Raw genomic sequence first — 20,539 nt, 5'->3', positions numbered from 1 at the left:
AGTGTTCCTTTTCGGGAGATTTCAATGTCCCTACATAAAAATCAACCTTGCTTCTTGCTTCGTTGGGAATAAATAAATAGATGATGTAACAATCACACCACTTTACGAAGAACTGTTGTTGCCACATCTCGGATGTAAGTGTTTAGAGTATCTTTTCCTACCTTGACATGGTTACTAAACCGGCACCGAAATAATGCAGTTTACACCATTTTTTTATTCCATGTAATGTTCTTCCCACAGAAGAAACTTTACGAATCTATCTCTACTCTACCGTTATTTCCATAGCAAGTGCTCGAGGGATCTTCAATCTATAATGCCCAACTGCAAAACATACGCAACAGACCTTCGTCTAGCTACAGCAACTGGCAATAAGTTCCCTACTTTCGATCTGTACCTTACTCTAAACGCAAATTTCACGAACAAAGTATTTTTTCTAAGACTAAATTCTATACCGCTGACTGCTTTTTCTATACAATTCTATATCGCGGACTACTTTTTCTATACAATTCTATACCGTGGACTACTTTTTCTATACAATTCTATATCGCGGACTACTTTTTCTATACAATTCTATACCGTGGACTACTTTTTCTATAAAATTCTATACCGCGGACTACTTTTTCTATAAACTTCTATATCGCGGACTGCTTTTTCACTGACTTCGACATAGTGGTTTTCAAGTCGAATGTAAACAATTATTATTGATCCGTCTTATAAATACTAAAATAACACCATATTTCCACTATCAATTAGTTGTCTTCCCACCAACCTTACGCGCATTAACTCTTAACCTCGAGGATGTTTTAGTCTTCGATAAGTAATGTGCTATGTAAAACAAATATTAATAATACCCACGAGACGCATATTTATTATAAAGGCCATCAACGACAGCGTATCTATTTTGACACGTATTTTTTTTAGAACAATAAAGTTGCGATTAACATCCCGAAACAAAATACTCTGATTTAAATATAGGAACACACTCTAAATTCGTTTCATGTGTGTTTTTTCTCCTTCTACTTTTTATACTATTCACGTTTTCTGTTTTTGCGTTGTTCACTTAATAATTTTCGATCTAAAAATTCCCCTTTTCAAGATTTTCTGTGGGGTGGGTTTTAAATTCCTTATGATCAATGCCCACCCAACAGCCCTTAACAATCTGCTACGCGTTTTTATCTCACTCACAGTTATTTTGTAAAACAACGAATATATATTTATTTTTTTTTTGGTAGAAATTCATTGGTCGTTGATGCTTATCAAACAAACATCTATTTTTAAAGTGTTATGGACGAAGCAAACACCAACCAATTTGAACAAATGTGTTGGGCGATGGAAATTACTTGAAATTATTTGGATTTGATAATTATTTATTAAAATCTATTAAGCATTCAGGTTTAATCTTTTAATGATTAGTTGGACTCCAATTTACCAAATTTCCACTAGAAATAATTACTACGATATTAACCAATTGACTACTATACCTACACAAACCTTATCCTCGAGTCGCCTCTGAGTCTTGATAAGTGGTGATTTCTATGTAAAGATAAAAAAGATCAGGTTGAAAAGAAAGTTTTTATGCTTTTTTTTACTTTTAAATTAAGGTGGATATATTTTGACTCTAACAAAAACTTATTAATCGAAATAAGCACCATGAGAATCAGCACCCATTTGCCAACGCAAAATATGTGTATTTATGTTAGTAACCCAAAAATCTTGCGTTCTGGTATCAAAGAACTCGCTGAAGGCGTTTTTGATATCGTTTAGGTTTTTGAAACATTTCTCCCGCAGAAAGTTGTAAGGATGCTTGAAAAAGTGGGAAGCGGCAGGCGAGAGGTCTGGAGAGTTTGGCGAATGAGGCAGAGTTGTGTACCCCAATTTGTTCAACTTCCGCTGGGTCATTTTAGATGTTTTCAAAATTTAAGATGCAATTCATCCATTTGTTGATAGGACTACTTCGTCGTAATGATTTTGCCTCATAAAAAAAAAACTATCACAGACCACCAAAGGATCAGCATGATCTTTTTTGGTGCAACTCTGGCTTCGGAAAGTGTCGTCGAGATTATAGGCGTCCCACCACTGAGCTAAGCGTCGCCGGTTCTCGTACAGAACCCACTTTTCATCACAGGTCACAACTCGATCGAAAAACGGGTCATTTTTGTTGAGAAAAAGAAGGAAATATAACGGGGTTCTTTTAGTTTTCGTTCAATTCGTGAGCCACATATCCATCAAAATGTTGTCTATCAAACCTCTATCAAGTGGTTTGAAATTGTCATATACGTTACCTCTAATTCAGTAGCAAGTTCTCGAACAGTTGTGTGTGGATTGGCTTCGAGTAAAGCTCTTAATTGCTCGTTGTAAGCATTTGATGACCGAGCACCACGCTCATCATTATCAAGACTCCCGTGGCCGCCACAATATGTCTTAAACCACATTGTACTGTGCGTTCAGTAGTGGCTTCTGAGCCAAAAACATCGTTAATATCGCGAGCTGTTTCAACAGATTTTTCTGTCTAGCTTGAATTAAACTACGAAATTTGTGCGAATTTGCTTTTTTATATCTTGTGTTCATCGTTCTAAAAAGAATAGATAATTGTTTTAAAGTGATTGTAATTGAAACTTGATAGAGCGAAACACGCTTTTAAAATAGTATAAAATATTATAACGAAAACTTATTGTAACATACATAGTTTGATTACAAAATAATAATTCCCCAACAAATTCTTGTCAGCCAATTATAAATATATATAAATATTCCTATGCAATAAATATTAGGCTAACTATTTCTATGGATAATGCAATACAAAGGTTTAGTAGTTTACACGTCGTGAGTATATTTTTATAATATCACAATCTTACACATACATACATATTTATATCTCTCTCCTCCTCTCTCTCTTTCTCTCTCTCTCCCTCTGTATATATATATATATATATATATATATATATATATATACTAAACTACGCGTTAACCGTTTGGTCATTATATGTTATAGCTACCTATGTAATAGTGAATATACAAAATTAATGCATAAAAGTGCAAGTGAATGTACAAAATTAATGTATAAACGCGCAAAAATTTATGCACGCGTGCGCGAAAACAAACGTGGCGACGAGTAAAACAAAATCTCAAAGTTGATACAGTTGACCTTTGCAGATCTTACCAAACTCCTTCGCTATTTCGGGCCTTAACACATTAAATTTTAGATGTAGGTAACAGGGACATGGGTCAAACTTTTATATTTATTTGAGACTGAAACAATAAATGTTCAGGAATCAAAATTTGGGTAAAAGTTAAAAACTAATTACCTCTGCCGTTTCCATCAAATTACTCAGAGAACTTCTGGTCTGAAAATTTTGAAATCTAACATAAATCGTATTCACACATAGGTTTAGTTATGAACTGTACATAGCGCCCGATCAAAGCCAGGCTGAACTGCAAGTTTTGGGTATAAACACTTGAAATTTTAGATGTAGGTTATTTGGACATAGATCAGACTTTGTAATTTAGTTTGAGCCCAAAACAATAAATGTTAAGGGGTCAAAATTGGAGTCAAAGTTTGAAACAAATGACCTCTGCGGTCTCTACCAAATGATTAAGCCAATTTTGGGTCTAAACATTTGAAATTTTACATAAATGATATTCAGACATGCAGCAAGCTTTGAATCGTTTTTTTTTTTGAGGATTTGGCTAGCAAGGGTTCAACGATCAAAAGATTTTACCTCTGCGGTCTCTACCAAATTCCGCTAATTTTTGGTCCAAACACTCGAAATTTTGATGTAGATTTCCTGGATATGAGTCAATTTTTTTAATATATATACATACATATGATCATAAAGTTATGAACAGTACATAGGGCCCGAGCAAAGCCTTGGTGCAATGCCAATATATATATATATATATATTATATGTTATGAAAATATTTATGGCAATTAAGCTACACATAATATTTCTCGTTTCGTTCTCGTGAAAATTGGCATAAGCCTGACGAATACTCACTAGAATGAAACGCGGAATATTCTGTGTAGCATAATTTCCATAACTTACTACGTAGCTATACGTATGTATTGAGCACTGTGTAAGTAAATACTGAAAATTTACGCATAAAATTATATCTTAGTATATTGATTTATGTTATTAAATGAGGTAATTATATATATATATATATATATATATACTCCTGTAAATTCCTTTTTCTGTGGTATGTATTGATATTTATGTTAAAACCCCTCTTTCCTATTTATTTAAAAAGAAAATACAATTTTCTTATATATGTGGATATGTGGAATTGCATTCATTAACAAAAGATCTAGCTTATTTGCATATTCTTTTAAACATTCATTTTAATTAATTCCCTGTTAGTTGCTTCGGTTTTCTAATGGGATAATCATCCTTAGTTAACTATTACGTGTAATTATATTCATGCAGATATTCTACATGATTTATATTTGCATAATATCTGCGTAAAAAGTTTATAGTAAACACAAAATTTTTTCCATATATATTTATGTATACGTATATATTTTTGTTTAACAAATTTTGCCTACCAAACGCCTCCTAGAGTTTTTGGTCTACAGGCATGAAACCTCATATATAAGGTATTTGAATCCATGCAAAACTTTATATTTGGAAAAGTCGGTGCCAAATGCGTAAATTTAAAAAAATTAAATGTGCCGGGTGAAGGTCGAACGACGGCATTACGAATGCATAACGTAGTAGCTATTGGTTCATATTTTAATTTTTTGCCTTGCAGTAAACATGTTTTAATAGCCCAGTCATTGACGGCAGAGGCAAAATAAATCGTGAGCTGAAAGTTTTGGTTTCGATTCTCGGTGGTGCCGCATGAGTCTTTATTTATACTTTTTAAATCATTACAATATATTGCATCCAATCTATCTATCTATCTATCTATCTATAAAAGTGAAAAATGTCTGCCTGTCTTTTCTCTATGGTAGTTAAGGAAGACTATTATACAGAAAGGCATTACTTTACATATACACACTTTTTTAATATATACATATGCACATTACATTGTGAACAGTACATAGTGCCTGAGCAAAGCCGGGCGGAACTGCTAGTATATATATATATATATATATATATATATATATATATATATATATATATATATATATATATATAGCTAGTATATATATAGAGAGAGAGCTGCCGACTGTCATCACGACGGTTCTAGGTTCGATCCTCGGCTTGGGATAGGTGTTAGTCTAGCGGCACTGATGAGTTGTGAAACAACGAAACAGGTCTGTATGTCGATGACTAAAAATATATTTTATATATATATATATATATATATATATATATGTATATATGTATATACATATATATATATATATATATTCAATTGTATTATATTCTAATATACTAACTCGTGTCCAATCGTTTGAAGGAAAGGTAGATTAATGTATGAAAGTCCCGACCCCCACTTGCAGTTATTTACTGGCTATGGCTGGCCGATACGAACGACGATTCTACGATGTAAATATAAAGTAGTTGTATGTGGTTTTATGCATAAAATTTAACTGTCAACGTGAGTGTCAAATGTTTTCTTTTTGTTTTTATTTAGCGTCATAAATTGCTTGAAAAGAAGTGACACTATTAAAACTTACATTACAATAACAAAAATCCATAACCTTCTATCTTTTTTGCATGCGAAGTTGTAGTTGAGCATAATTGTCCGCGATGACATAATCTCAATTGTTTAAAAGGAAAAATAATTTTGAGAAATACAAGTTATATACAATTATCTAAAGAAAATCAAAAGCTTGTATTTTATTTTATTATTAGTATTATTTTTTTTTATATCCTATTTCATTCCAAACAAAGCACAGTGTGGCTTTGATATAGGGGACTACTCTCGGGACACATGTTGCAGGGATTCTATGTAGGGAGCTGAGCAGCAAGATATCTGTTCACATTAAACTTGAACTTTTGCATGTCGGTACAGTTGGAAAAGCAAGAACCCGGAAGTGAATTAAAAAGTCTAGCAGTTCTAGAGAAGAAACTATTAGAGTAGAATTCTTTCTTACAACTAGGGATCTCTACAGTGTAGGGGTGTGGTTTTACTGCTTGTCGTGTTTATATGGGTATTTGTAGTTCGTCGAAGCATCTGCCATTAAAATTAGTGTAGGACAGACAGAGGGACGCAATCTTTCGTCGATGGGACAGAGGCCGAAGATTAGATAACAGTTCAGGACCTATCAAGTTAACAACTCTCTTTTGAACCCTGTCCACAAGCGAGAGACTAGTAGCAGATGCACCAGCCCAAATGTGATCACCATACTCCATACATGATCGAATGTTGGCCTTGTAGAGGTAGAGAATACTTTCAGGTGTAAGTAACTTTCTAGCACGGTAGAGAAAGCTCACCTCAATATAAAAAATATGTCTCAATTTAAAAATATAGTTAAAATAATGTTTTATCCATATAGAGGTAATTTTATAAAATTCACTTTGAAATAATACATCAAATATATTAATAGGTAAGGTGGTAAAATAAAGAATTCATAATAAGCAAAACTGTATACTGCAACAATAATGATAAGGCTAGATGTAATATGTAATTAAAACAATAAATCTGAATAACCTTTTTAATATAAAGCACATACTTTTAAAATGCCCTTGTATGTCTAACTAGTCAGAATCGAATATCGATATGTCCGACGTATTGCTTTATAGGTTGGTTATCTTAATCTAAACATATTACGAGATTTTTCTGGTTATAAAAATATATTGAAGATAACTGTAGTGATGATTTATTTGAATGTCTGTATGTTTTATTAACGTGTGTGCATCATGAAAATTTTTTACTTTTACTTGACGCACAAATACAAGCATAAACAAACTTACATTTATATTATATACTAGAGGATGTACCTGGCGTTCTACAGTATTAGACGTAACGTTAAATTCCATTAACAATGAAATTAAAAAAAAACACGGAAAAAAACTGAGATATGTGCATGCGAGTATGATTTTTTTTTCTAAATAGTTCACTTTTTGTAAGTTAATAATACTTGAGCTAAGATAGACACAAAGACCTAAATACAGTGAGTCAAGTACGGTAACTGTAAAACCAGCTTGACATGATCTTTAAAAATTGTTTTAAGACCTACTTATTCTTAACATAATGTGAATGATTCGCGCATATGCAGTCGTGAAACAGTTGACAAACTGATAAAATATCTGCACACGGCCATATAGCAATTCTTAAATTTGGACCTCTTAGAAGTCGTTCTTTCCGGATAAAACTGATTAAAATGTGTTCCACATGACTGAATACCGTATATACCAAATTTCATATCTAAAGATCAAATATCCGTTTAGTATATAGGTTGAGAAGTTTCCTCACATACACACTCCCTTCTCTTTATCTAATCGTTTACAATACAATCGTTTTAAAACAATTATGTATTCTTTTCAGAACGTTGAATAAAAAGTGGGGAAAAAAAGTAAATTTGCAATTGTTTTCTGATTTCAATTTGAGCTAGTCCAAAATGCAGCTGCAAGAGCTCGCAATATCAACGAAGCGTTTGACCTATGGCCAACTACTAAACGCACAGCTCAACAGTGGTTTAATACATTTCGTGGCGGCAACAAGAATCTTGATAATGATAAGCGTAGTGGTCGGTCATCGATGACGACAACGATTAATTAAGAGCCTTAGTCTAAGCTAATCCACGCACATCTGTTCGAGATTTTGAATTAGACTTAACGTACAGGACGATTTCCAACCACTTGAGAGATATTGGAAAGAAAGAAACTTGATAAGTGGGTGCCTCACAAAGTGATAGAGAACCAAAAGAAACGCCGTTATGAGGCGGCATCTTCCCTTATTTTACGTAACAACCGAGGATGACTTGCGATGAAAAGCGGGTTCTTTACGACAACTGGCGACAATCTGCTAAGTGTGTAGACACAGACGAAGCCCTCCGACACTTTCCCAAGCTAGAGTCGCACTAAAAAATGCGTCATGCTGACTCGTTAGTCATCTCATCCATTACAGTTATCTGAATGCATGCGAAACCATTACGACGGAGAAGTACTATAAACAAATGGATAAAATGCATCAGAAATTTCGACAACACCCAGCATTAGTCAACGACAATGCCCGATCGCACGTTGCTAAAGCTACCCTGCAGGTAACAAATATTGGGCAACGAAACTCTGCCTCACGGACTATCACGTTGCTAAAGCGACCCTGCAGGTAACAAAAATTGGCCAACGAAACTCTGCCTCACGGGCTGCCACTTTTTCAACCACCTCGACAACTTTCTGCGTAAGAAATCTTCAAAAACCTAAGCGACTTCATCACCACAGAACGGGAGATTTTTTTTACGTTACTTGCATAAATACACTTGTTTTGCTTCGGCAAAAGTGTTTTGATTCTTATGGTGCTCATCTCGATCAGAAAATTTTTGTTTGAGCCAAAATATGTTTATTTGAATTTAAACCTTAAAAACCTTAAGCACTTTCTCGTCAACCATATATATATATATATATATATATATATATATATATATATATATATATATATATATATATATATATATTTATAATTATTATTACGTGCATGGAAGTAAGTCATCTAAATAAATAATATAAAAAATAAATAAATAAGTAATACGTCCTAAAAAAATGTGGGCGGAAAAATGTAAACAAAGGGCAAATAACTCCTTTCTTATAATAAAAGGGCAAGAAGCGAAAAAGAAGGAAATTAGTACGGAATCGCTAATTAAAAAAAAATCAACAATTTATATATATATATATATATATATATATATATATATATATATATATATATATATATATTATGTGTGCGTGTGTCTGTGAGTGTATGTTTTCGTGTTTGGGTGTGTGTTAAGATGCGTGTGGGTCTCTGTATGAGTAAGTTTATCATTTATATGTTCACTGCACAAATACAAATGTCATTTCAAAATAATAATTTTACAGTCTTGAAAAGTTAGTTTATTCATGCAAGTTATATATTCAATTTTATTTGTATTTTATGATAACTTAAACAAAGCTTTTAATCTTAAATCGAAATTTTCAATTGCTATGTGAGAAAACATAGAAATGCGCATAATTTTATCTGTCAAATGTGAGGAACTACCTAAATTTACCTAAGATCTTATATATATATATATATATATATATATATATATATATGTCTGTGTGTATGCATGTATGTGTGTGTATGTGTGTAACAACACGGATGGCTATGTGCAAATATCGAGCCTTGAAAAAATGACGTCACAGTAGGGGGAAAAAGACTAGACAAAAGTGTAGAACACATTGAAAAGATCACGTTAGATATATAGATGACCTTCGAGAGCACATTGGAGAAAACGATCACGTGAGAGACGTTACAGCCATAACGAGAAGTCACTCGCGACGGGAGAATAAAGAAATAGATATTATTGTTACAACGGGAAAAAGCGAGTAAAAGTTATTTATTATTCTTTTTCTACTTTGCAACTGAGGCTACAACGTTGATTGATAACGGTACATATCTATGTATATATGTGTGTATGTGAGTGTTTGTATATATATATATATATATATATATATATATATATATATATGTATGTATGTATTAGAAAATAGGAACTTGTGATTTTTGGAAGATCTACAACAATCATAATGTTGTTTGCACGGAAATCGAGAAAGCTAACATGCTTGGCCGTCAATTTGGCTCGAACTCTACTTTGAACCCAGCAAACCACTCCTTTCCTGATTTTCCGTTGCGGACATAAACCAGACTAGATGATTTGAAAATCACCTCTTTTTAAGTTCATGATATAACAAAAAACCTAGACACCTCTTACCGAATCATGCTTTTCCGACTATTGGAAATGTGTTTCTGTGGTACCTACTTACAAGAATTCTGCCGAAAGAAGTAACCCATTAAATTATCGCCCCATTAGCCTCCACCCTCTTTTCGACGAAGTAATTTAGTCCATAATTAATTAAGCTCTTACAGATGCTAAATTTCTGTTTGATTTTCAATATGGATTTTGGCAAGTCCGTTGTACTGCAGATATTCTAACTGTAATCTGTGAACGTATATACTGTGCACTGGATAAGTCAGTGAAAGGGACGCCAGTAGCCCTAGATATATCTAAGGCTTTTGACAGGGTATGCCACGATGGTCTACTCACGAAAATTTATGGTATTACTGGACGAATACTTGATATAATTTAATCTTTCATAAATAAGAGAAGAATCTAGGCTGTCCTCGACAGTTGTGCGTCTAAACAATATGATATAAATGCGGGTGTACCTCAGGGGTCGATGTTTGGACCTTTATTATTCCTGATATTCATAAATTACCCTCCTGATAAAATAGTCTCTGAGATGGATATATTTGCAGATGACACGAGGGGAAAACGACTGAACATATATCCATGGTAATGATCGAAACCCTAGGGGAAGACCTCCAAACTGTAGTAGAATGGAATAAAAAAGGGTAGTAACGTTTAATGCTGCCAAGACTAAGCTCGTTTCTTTTGATAATTACAAGAAATCTTCTGAACCACTAATAGCTATGGATAAAGACACATTACCCGAAACTACTTCGCTCTAACTTCTCGGCTTAACGTACACAGGGAACATGATTTGGAACAGATACATTGAGAGCATTGCCAAGGCTGCTGTGAAGAAGGCGGGTTCTAGCTAGAAAGTTGTTTACGGCGGAAAGTATCCTGTACATCTAAAAGACTACTATTCGTTCATGTATGGAGTATTGTTGTCACATTTGAGATGGTGAATCTGTTACTAGTCTCTCACTCCTGGACAGGCTTCAAAAGAGTCCTGAACTATCATCTACGCTTCAACCTTTGTATCATCGATAACATTTTTCATCCCTCTACCAGTTTTGCAAGTATTTTAATGGTGGATACTCTGACGAACACCGTCGACGTAAATGCCTCCGTTAAACTCGACAAGCTGCAAAGTCCCACCCCTATACAGTAATGATACCTAGATGTAAGAAAGCCTTCAAATCCAATAGTTTCTTCCCCAGAACTGCTAGACTTTGAAACTCCTTCCTGCTTTCCCAATTCTACTAATATGCAGAAGTTATAGTGTAATGTGAACAGACACCTTGCTGCTCAACTCCCTACATAGTATCTCGTCCACTTAAGCTCCTGATGGTAGCCCCCTACATCAAAGTGGTACTATGCCTTGTTTGAGGTGAAAATGTAATAAAAATATGTCTATGACAACCGGACGTAGAAATTAAAAAGGTTTTCCTCTGGAGGTGCGTTTAAAAACACTGGGATAGGTGTACCTCAATCTTCGTTAAGACAGGCATCAATGAGAAGGAAAACTGATATAAAATTATAATATTTCTTGCACACAATTGCACCGACAGAGATTAGTAGTGGTTTAGAAAAGTGTGGCTACTTCTATACAAGCCTTCACCACTATAAACAATTCGTCCGTCTGAATTTCGGACAATTTAATGGTTATGTTAACCTCATACGCTGAAATTGACAGAATAATCCATTTTTATTAAAACGTTAAAACGATAAGCAGATCCACTTCACATCAATAGAGTCGTTATGTCATCATCGGCGTCTGGTTTATTCCCGATTCTTCTCTTTGTCAGGGGGGGGGCTCTTTCATTCTCTCCTGATATTTAAATGTGCGGACAGGCAATTTGGATGCTGGAACTGAACGCTGGATGAAAGAATGTAACAATGCATATTCTTTAATAAAAATATCATTCTTTTATTTTACCATTTTAGAAAGAGCATTTTTGAATTCGGGAGTCGAGGTGTGCGACCCGTTTGTTTCGACCAACTAGGCCTGAGCTTTTGAACCTCTGAGCCTCGATTGCTTTGACACGGTTGGAATTTTATAAACATTTTAGCTAATATCAAATTTGATTGACAGGACGCTGTAGAAGCGATATCTTCCAATTTATGCTCGTCTCTAGCCGAATCCAAGGAAATATCGGTATAAGGCTTTTAAATGTAGGGAGTTCAAGAGCTAATCTAATTGTGAGTTATGTTCGGAACGTTTCATTGAACTTGTTTTACCTATCCTTAATATAATATTAACGCAGCAAGTATCTAAAACTCGCTATCTATAACTTTCTCACGGTGTCTTGTTTGACCGAGTCGCTCTTATCTCATCCAATATCTATCACATTCTCCGCTAATTAACAGTCTAGGTTTATAATAATGTGAATAAAGAAGAAAAAAATAACACAAAAAACGAATAGAGATTACATGGTAAAACAATTTAACTTCAAGCTATAATTTAAGAACAAACTTTTAAATTACGTATGTATATATCTAATATTGCCAAACTGCATATTAAGAACAAGAGAGCTACATAAAATATTAGTTCTTTTTCTAAAATAAGACGCCATGCTTACTAATGCTCTGAGGAATTCCTTCGAATGAAACCTATAAGATAAGTATCGATTTTATCTTATATGTCTTTACGAACGTATGTTTTCCTAATTAAAAAAAATTAACCCTTACTAAAAGGATAATTCAACAGTGGAACCTTTTCTAATATATGATGATTGCAACATCTTGTCAGACGAGTGCCACTCCCTCAGCCACTTAAAGTTCATAAGCCCAAATGCCTGAGGGAGTATCTATACACAGATGATGTTACAGAGTCTTAGCTTTGTACGACAGCTAAGTCTCTCTCTCGGTTCAAAATGTTGAGATCCAGCAACAAGCAAGAGCAAGATAGCCAGCAACAAATCAAACTGCAGACCAGATTAATGCGGGTACTGGTCTCCCGCTTTATGGTTTTTTAAATCAGAGATTTGCTTCTCCTAGAAAGGTTGCCTTCACTACGGCTTACGGGAGCCCTCTTCACCCCAACACATATATACATACACACAAATATACACGGTGCTAGTTGGCCGTTGACCCCGAAAAAGGGTTCATTCTAATATATATATATATATATATATATATATATATATATATATATATATATATACAAATTTAAAAAATAAACATATATTCATATAATAAATAATTTTATAAATAAAACATAACATCCAAAATATAAATCAAAACACAAAATAACATATTAGACTACAACTTGGTTGAAAGTAAGCCAGCTTCCTACACACCATAAACACACCATAAAACACACACAAAGGGAAATGGTGGACCTAAGGTCAACTGTATCCGTTTCCTGTAAGTACCCGACTATTGGCTGATTAGGATAGGCGCGGTTACAACTATGAACCTGATCGGCTAACTAGAAAATTTAATAATATGAGTTTATATAAAAATACGCGATAACCACAACTTTTCGCATAGGCTTGACAAATTCTTATGCGGATGATACGCGGAATATTCTATGTAGCTTAAATTGCCATATACATTTTCATAACTTACTATATATATATATATATATATATATATATATTTATAATTATTTTCTACTATAATAATTAAATACCTACAGACACTAGTGTTTCATCCTTTCGGGAATCTTCAGTGCAGAGTGTCACGATTAATACCAGTCGAACGATTCGAACCCCGTATCACGAGACATCTCTGGCTCGATTAGCGGATACCTAATCCAATCGGCTACCATTAACCGCTTTAAATAACGTGTAATTTAAACATCTTAATTTTTTAAATGTTCATTTACGTCAGTCAGACAGTGATCTAATCGTTATACGACTATCTACGCATAAGAGCTTAATTGACAGACTTTAATTCAACTGAAAGTGCTCAACGATAAGAAACGAATATATATATATATATATATATATATATATATATATATATATATTTCTCGATGGGCGCTTTCAGTTGTAATAAAGTCGGCCAACTTAGCTCATACGCGCAGATCGTCATATTAAGATTAGGTCATTCTGACTGACGTTAAAAGCATTTAATAAGAATAAATGTATCTCTCGTGGTTGACAGTAGTCGAATGGTTCAGGCATGATTCTGTTGTCGGGGTTCGATCTTTCGACTGACGTTAATCGTGATACCCTGCACTAATGATTCTTGAAAGGATGAAACACTAGTGTCTGTAGGTATTTACTAATTATTATAGTAAATAATATATATATATATATATTATTATTATTATCATTATTATTATTATTATTATTATTGTTATTATTATTATTATTATTATTATTATTATTATTATTATTATTATTATTATTATTTGCTATAATAATTATTAAATACCTACAGACACTAGTGTTTAATGCTTTCGTGAATTATCAGTGCAGGGTTGTAACCAGGTTGTGAATAGCTGGCAAGAAGCCTCGCACTATAGAGTGCTTACAGCGGGCAGTTCTATGAAACAAAACTTTGTTCACAGGATTTGCGTTTAGTTTTAGGCAGATATAGATAGTAGGAGGATGTTTTGTCGAACTCGGAAAGGAGCCGTGGTGTAATAATTATAGTACTTGGAAAAATCAATTGTAAATGTGATATTCTCTTGAATATTGAAAGCTTCAAGTCTCCGTGTGGGCGACCAAAAATACAATTGCGAATTAATTCAGATATCTACTCAGTCAATGCTGACAGTGCGAGAGCATGGTACTCTTGTGAAGTAAATAAAGGGTTCCGTTCGAAATGCCGTTAAAATTTCCAAATTTGATAAAAACATTCCCGAGTTCGACAAGACACACCTGAAAAAGGTCGGAGGTTATATCGACCAAAACGTTGTGAAAATTGCAATAAAGATGAGAACAGTAGTGTGAATAATAATAATAATAATAATAATAATAATAATAATAATAATAATAATAATAATAATTATTATTATTATTATTATTAATTTTGGCTCACAAGAAGCTTGCACACAGGTCTTCAGAGATCTTTCCCTGTGGTGTTCCCTGGAAGGTGAGTGACTACAAGTCTTCCCAGGTTTCGAGTACTCTCCGCCTCTTTCGATAACATTTGCAAATAAATTTTCATTATCACAACAGCTGATTGCCATTGATTTCTCGTTGGCAGCAGCTATTGGTCTTTGCTTGGATTTGAGTGGCACTGAGCCTCCCTAAGGTTCCAGTTTTCTTCGCACTTATTCGGCTGAGGTCTGGTCAGTTCATCGGTCTTTTCTTCCTCCTAGACTCTACTTGGTTATTTGGTCTCGCTCTTTTCTTTTTTTTTTGGTGGGGAGTGATGCGGCAATGTGGGTAGGGTAGGCTTTATTATTATTATTATTATTATTATTATTATTATTATTATTATTATTATTAGTTTCAGTGTCATAAACAACTTTTTACTACTTCCAACACGATGCCTAACCAAATAATGATTGTGATGTCTCACTGTGCTAGCGTGACAAGTGTCCGCAGATTTCCAGTTCTATTCACCTTTTTTGATTACCATTATCAAAGATTTTGCATTATCGTACCAACCGTTTTTCGCTGGCAATGACCACAAGTCTTCTTTTGAATGGACGTAGTAATAGGCATCTTGAATGTCTCAATAATGCGTACACTTTTATAGTGGATGTTTCATTAGTGCCCTCTTTTTTTTAATCCTTCTATTCTCCCTGTTCGTTTTCGAATATTTTGCATGGAATCATTTTATTTTTTAAATGTTTGTTTATTTTATGTTAGTCATAAAAGTTCTTTGCGAATCGCGTTCTCATGGTTTTACGTATTGTTTTTCTGTTTTATACGTAGTAAACGTTCGTTCGTTTATGTAGGTTGGTATCTGCGCTCGGGGTTTTCGTTCATATTTCTATGATTTTTCAACATCGGCTTTCGTTGTAGTCTCAGTTGTCCTTTTGATTCCAATTACTTCTTGTTTTCTTTTTTAGAGTTTCCAAAACTTGCCAGTGCTTCTATGATTGTTGGTATTATTTTGACTCCTTACGTGATCGAAAGTCTTTTTCAGTTCTCTGGCAATACGCGTAGATCAGCTTCCTCATTCGGTCTCCTTGATTTTCCCTTTATGAACTACTTGAAAAGCTGTTACTATTTGCTTCCTTCTTATTGGCTATTATGACATCTTATCCCCATTGCTTTACTAATTTTATTTGTGTGTACATCTAAGTCCCAGAAGATTGTGTGATCACTATTCTCTGGTTTGTGTGCATATAAAAATGAGACCGTCAGCATAGTTCCAAGTGAATTATTTACCTCACAGACACGTATATTTGCTTGTATTCTTTTTGGACTAGTTTAGCGCGTTCATTATTATGCGGTGTTAATTTTTATCCCCATTTTCTACGGTTAGTATTTACTGATTCTCTGCGCTTTGTTTATATTAACTTTAATGTACAAAGCCCGTTCTAAAAGAAATGCCTCCTATTTTTTCTTCCGAACGAATGGATCAGTAGGAACTGCATATTGTATTATACTGATTCCTAGATTTATGAATTAACGATCTGAAAGATTCATCTTTCTGTTTCAGATATAGACGGTATGAAACTCTAAGAAAGCAACCCCTGTCAATAAACCTTCCCAAGGTTCCAGTCACCTTTGCATTCTGCCAGTATGTCTCCTCGGACTTTCCATCCTCATTAACACGCTTCTATAATTTGCTGTGGTTGAAGTTCATGTCAACACTTTTTCTTTTTGTAGGAGGGTAACTTAAAATTATATTGCTAAAGTTTTCTTGATTCCATCTAGTGTTTATTTGGGTTTTACTACCGTAGCAGTTTATATATGTCCGGCTAGATCATGCAGTTCATGTGTATTAGTCTCTGCATTAAAAGCTTTTTATTTAATATTTCATAAATTATCTTGACGTCTCTCCTCTTCGCTAGCTTTTAGACATCTCTGGCCAATTCCGTGTATTTGATCCAGATCTCTGTCGCCTTGATATTTACCCTGTGGTGTGCTGAGACGGCGAAATCTACGATCTGGCAGAACTTTTCATTCTCGTCAAGTGTTATGACGTCCGATTTTCTTGTTTGGATGTGTTCATCCGTTTGTACGTTCAGGTCACATAAAATGTTGTGACTTCCATTTACAAGTACTGTTGTAGGTTCATGCTTGTACTATTTGTCTGAGTGTTCACGGTGTAACTGTCTGGATAATACCTCGTGTACAGTCTTCCTCATTTGATCGTGTCTATTCGTATATTTTATTTTACTGCGTTCACTTATTATGCAGTTTATTGCTTCGTGTTTTGTTTACAGGGTGTGCATTTGCTGATTTCTTCAGTGTTGTCGATTTTTGTTTTATGTTGTTAGTTATAATCCCTTTGTGCTGCTGATATTAGAGTTCAGGTTCTCTGTTTAGGTTTCTTCGTCGTAGCCATGTCCAAGTGTTTTCGTTAGTTTCATTTTTCGTCATCCTTATTTTTATTATTATTATTATTATTATTATTATTATTATTATTATTGTTGTTATTATTGTTGTTATTATTATTATTATTATTATTATTAATGTTATTATTATTATTATTATTATTAGTATTATTATTATTATTATTATTATTATTAATATTATTATTATTATTATTATTATTATTGTTATTATTATTATTATTAATGTTATTATTATTATTATTATTGTTATTATTATTATTATTAATGTTATTATTATTATTATTATTATTATTATTATTACTACTACTACTACTACTACTCAGTAGAATTAGTCACACTATCCAGTATCGGAGATTGCTATTTGAGAAGAACCTGTGGTGCTCCCTTGAGTCTGAGTGACAGCAAGTCTCCTCAGATTCCCACCACTTTCCATCTCCTTTGATAACCTTTCCAAAAGAATTTGCGTTATCACAACAGCTGCTTTCCGTTGATTTCTTGTTGGCGGCGACCATTGGTTTTCCTAAGGTCCCAGTCATCTTTGCTCTCATCCAGTGCAGATCTGACTAGTGCATTCTCTTCCTGATCATTTCATCCTCCTTGACCCTCCTCATTATTCGGTGTGATGCCCATTTACGGTGATACTCAGAGAAAAAAAATAAAGGTGTGACGGTATATTACAATTATATAATTTTAGTTTTCATGATTTCATATGATGTTCCTTTGTGTTTTGCATCTGTATTCGTTTCTGTATCCAGTTTATGTGTAGTTTATGTGTAGTTTATGTGTAGTTTATGTGTAGTGATAGTCTCCACATTCAAGTGGTTTCCTTAAGATTTCTGCGGTTTTCGGTAATGAAATTCGTTGTAACTTCTCCGCTATTCATCTTATTCCAATCTCTCCTATTACTTTTTCCAAGTTTTTTCGGCATTGTCCCTAATGCCCCTTCTATTAGTGGTATTATGTTTACTTTCTTCATTTTCCGCACCCCTTTGAGCACTCTGGCCAGTTCCGTGTATTTGCTCCGTTTTCCAATCTCCTTGATATTGACTCTGTGGACAGCTGGAACAGCAATATCTACAATCTAGCAGAATGTTTCCATCTTCTTCACTATTATGACATCCAATCTTCTTGCTTGGATCGGTTCAACCGTTTGTATATCCATGCCCCATAGGATTTTGTTATTTTCATTTTCAAGTACTGCTGCCGGTTTGTGCTTGTGCCATTTTTCTGTGTGTTAAAAATGTAATTGTTTACATAATCGTCAATGCACTCCTTTCTCCACCTGATTGTGTCGATTTCTATATTCTTTTGAGGCTAGTTTTTTTTGCATTCACTTATTATGTGGTTTATTGTTTTGTCTATTTTTCTGCAGAGTTTTCATTTGCTGCTTTCTTGTGTTTTGTCGATTCCGCTTTGATGTGGTTAGTTCTAATTGTGTTATCTTGTGCAGCTGTTATTAGTGATTCAGTTTCCCTGTTTATGTTTCCTTTTTGTAGCCATTTCCAAGGGTTTTTTCGTTAGTATCTTTTTCTGTAATCCTCATGAATCGTCCATGTAGCTGTTTTATTTTCCCATTTTTTGTCTTATACCTCGTCTTTTTTATCTTGTTTGTTTGTTTTTTCGTTCTCTGGCTGCAGTAATTATTTTTTGTGTTCTGCATTATGTATTTTTCTAATCATTTTCTGCTATTTACACAGTCTTCTGTACAAACCAGCCCTTTTTCCGTCTTTCTTTTTCACATAGTCGGTCAGAATCATCCATCGAGTGTGCATCGTCATAAGTTTCTTGGTCTTCTGGTCCATTCCTTAGTTCTTCTTTGGTCCAGTTTATAAACGGTCAGAGTATCTTATTAGTGATACTGCCGACGTGTTTATTCCTTTAATTATGTTTCAACTATTTAGTTTAGTTTTTCGTAAGTAATATTAGCTATCATGTTCACCTTGTGCCTTCATTTCAATTTGATTGGGCAGTACCGTACCTTCTGTTGCTTCTAGTCCCCCTGCTCATGGTCAGCAGTGCGCACTTTTTCTTATCGAATTCCATTTGGATATCCTGGCTAAAGATTCTGGTCGTGTTAATTAGTGTTTCCAGTTCTTTCTTTGTTTTTGCAAATAGTTTCAGGTCATCGATATACATTAAGTTGTCCATTCTTTTTTTTTCTGTGTTAGTGAATTTGTATTGGGCTTGGCATTTTCTTAAAATGTTGTTCATGCCTATAATGAACATAAATAGTAATAGAGAATCACCCTGGAAGATCTGTATTTTGGTTTCAGTTATGTAATTATTATTATTATTATTATTATTATTATTATTATTATTATTATCATTATTATTATTATTATTATTATTATTATTATTATTATTCATTACACCTTATAATTGATTCCTCGCTGGTAACAATTATCGGTCTACACTGGAATCTGAGTGGTAATAACAATATGATCTGATTAATGGTTTCCAAATTAATTTTTATATAAATTAGGTTACAAGATCCCTACATCAAAATTTAGAAAACTCAGAAACATCTAAAATCGTAAAAATAGACGCTAACTAAAAATTATTATTCAAATTTCAGATAAATTTGAGGTACTGTCGTCGGTTTTACAGGGCATAATATGAGAACAGGCTCACATTTAAAAAAATTCGATATTTCAGATTTAAATTGAATTTAATCACTTAGTGATTATATTCTAATTAAGCAAGATTTCATGATTTTTTAAAATTTTCGTCTAGAGACTTCTTATCTAATGAGTAAATTTGAGATTTAAAAAAAGGTTTAAATCTTATAATGGATTTTGTTTAGAATGTGAATATGTATTCTAAACTCAAGGTTTAGTAGTATTATATTTTAATATTTATCTGTGTATATGACATAAATATAGTGCACAATTTTTATGCTCTGATAAAAAATTTTCTTGTTGCATAAATCGTAACATCATACTATTCATCCCACTTTTTAATTTCTTTCATTGTGAGATGCCCCCACACTTTCTCTTAACATATATCGGGAGTCATTTCAGACAAGGCATTTGCTATTTCCTTGTGTCCACGTAAGTGTTAAATGAGAATTTCGAAACGCATTTTTTTCGAAGAGTGGTATACCATACGTGAGAATATTAAGCTTAAGCCGGCTGCGTTTTGTTTTCTCATCTCGACAGACAATCTCCCCACTTTATATAACATCCATCCACAACGTCGCAGTTTTCCAATCCTCAACATGTTTCCTCTATCGCCCTTTTTCCACAATACACCCCTATCACCTACGCAGTCCGCTAAATATCTCAGA

Source organism: Euprymna scolopes, chromosome 7 (genome assembly GCF_053919585.1).
Source record: "Euprymna scolopes isolate OS-2025 chromosome 7, ASM5391958v1, whole genome shotgun sequence".
In the NCBI taxonomy this organism is placed as follows: domain Eukaryota; kingdom Metazoa; phylum Mollusca; class Cephalopoda; order Sepiida; family Sepiolidae; genus Euprymna; species Euprymna scolopes.
Note: the sequence above shows the minus strand (reverse complement) of the source record.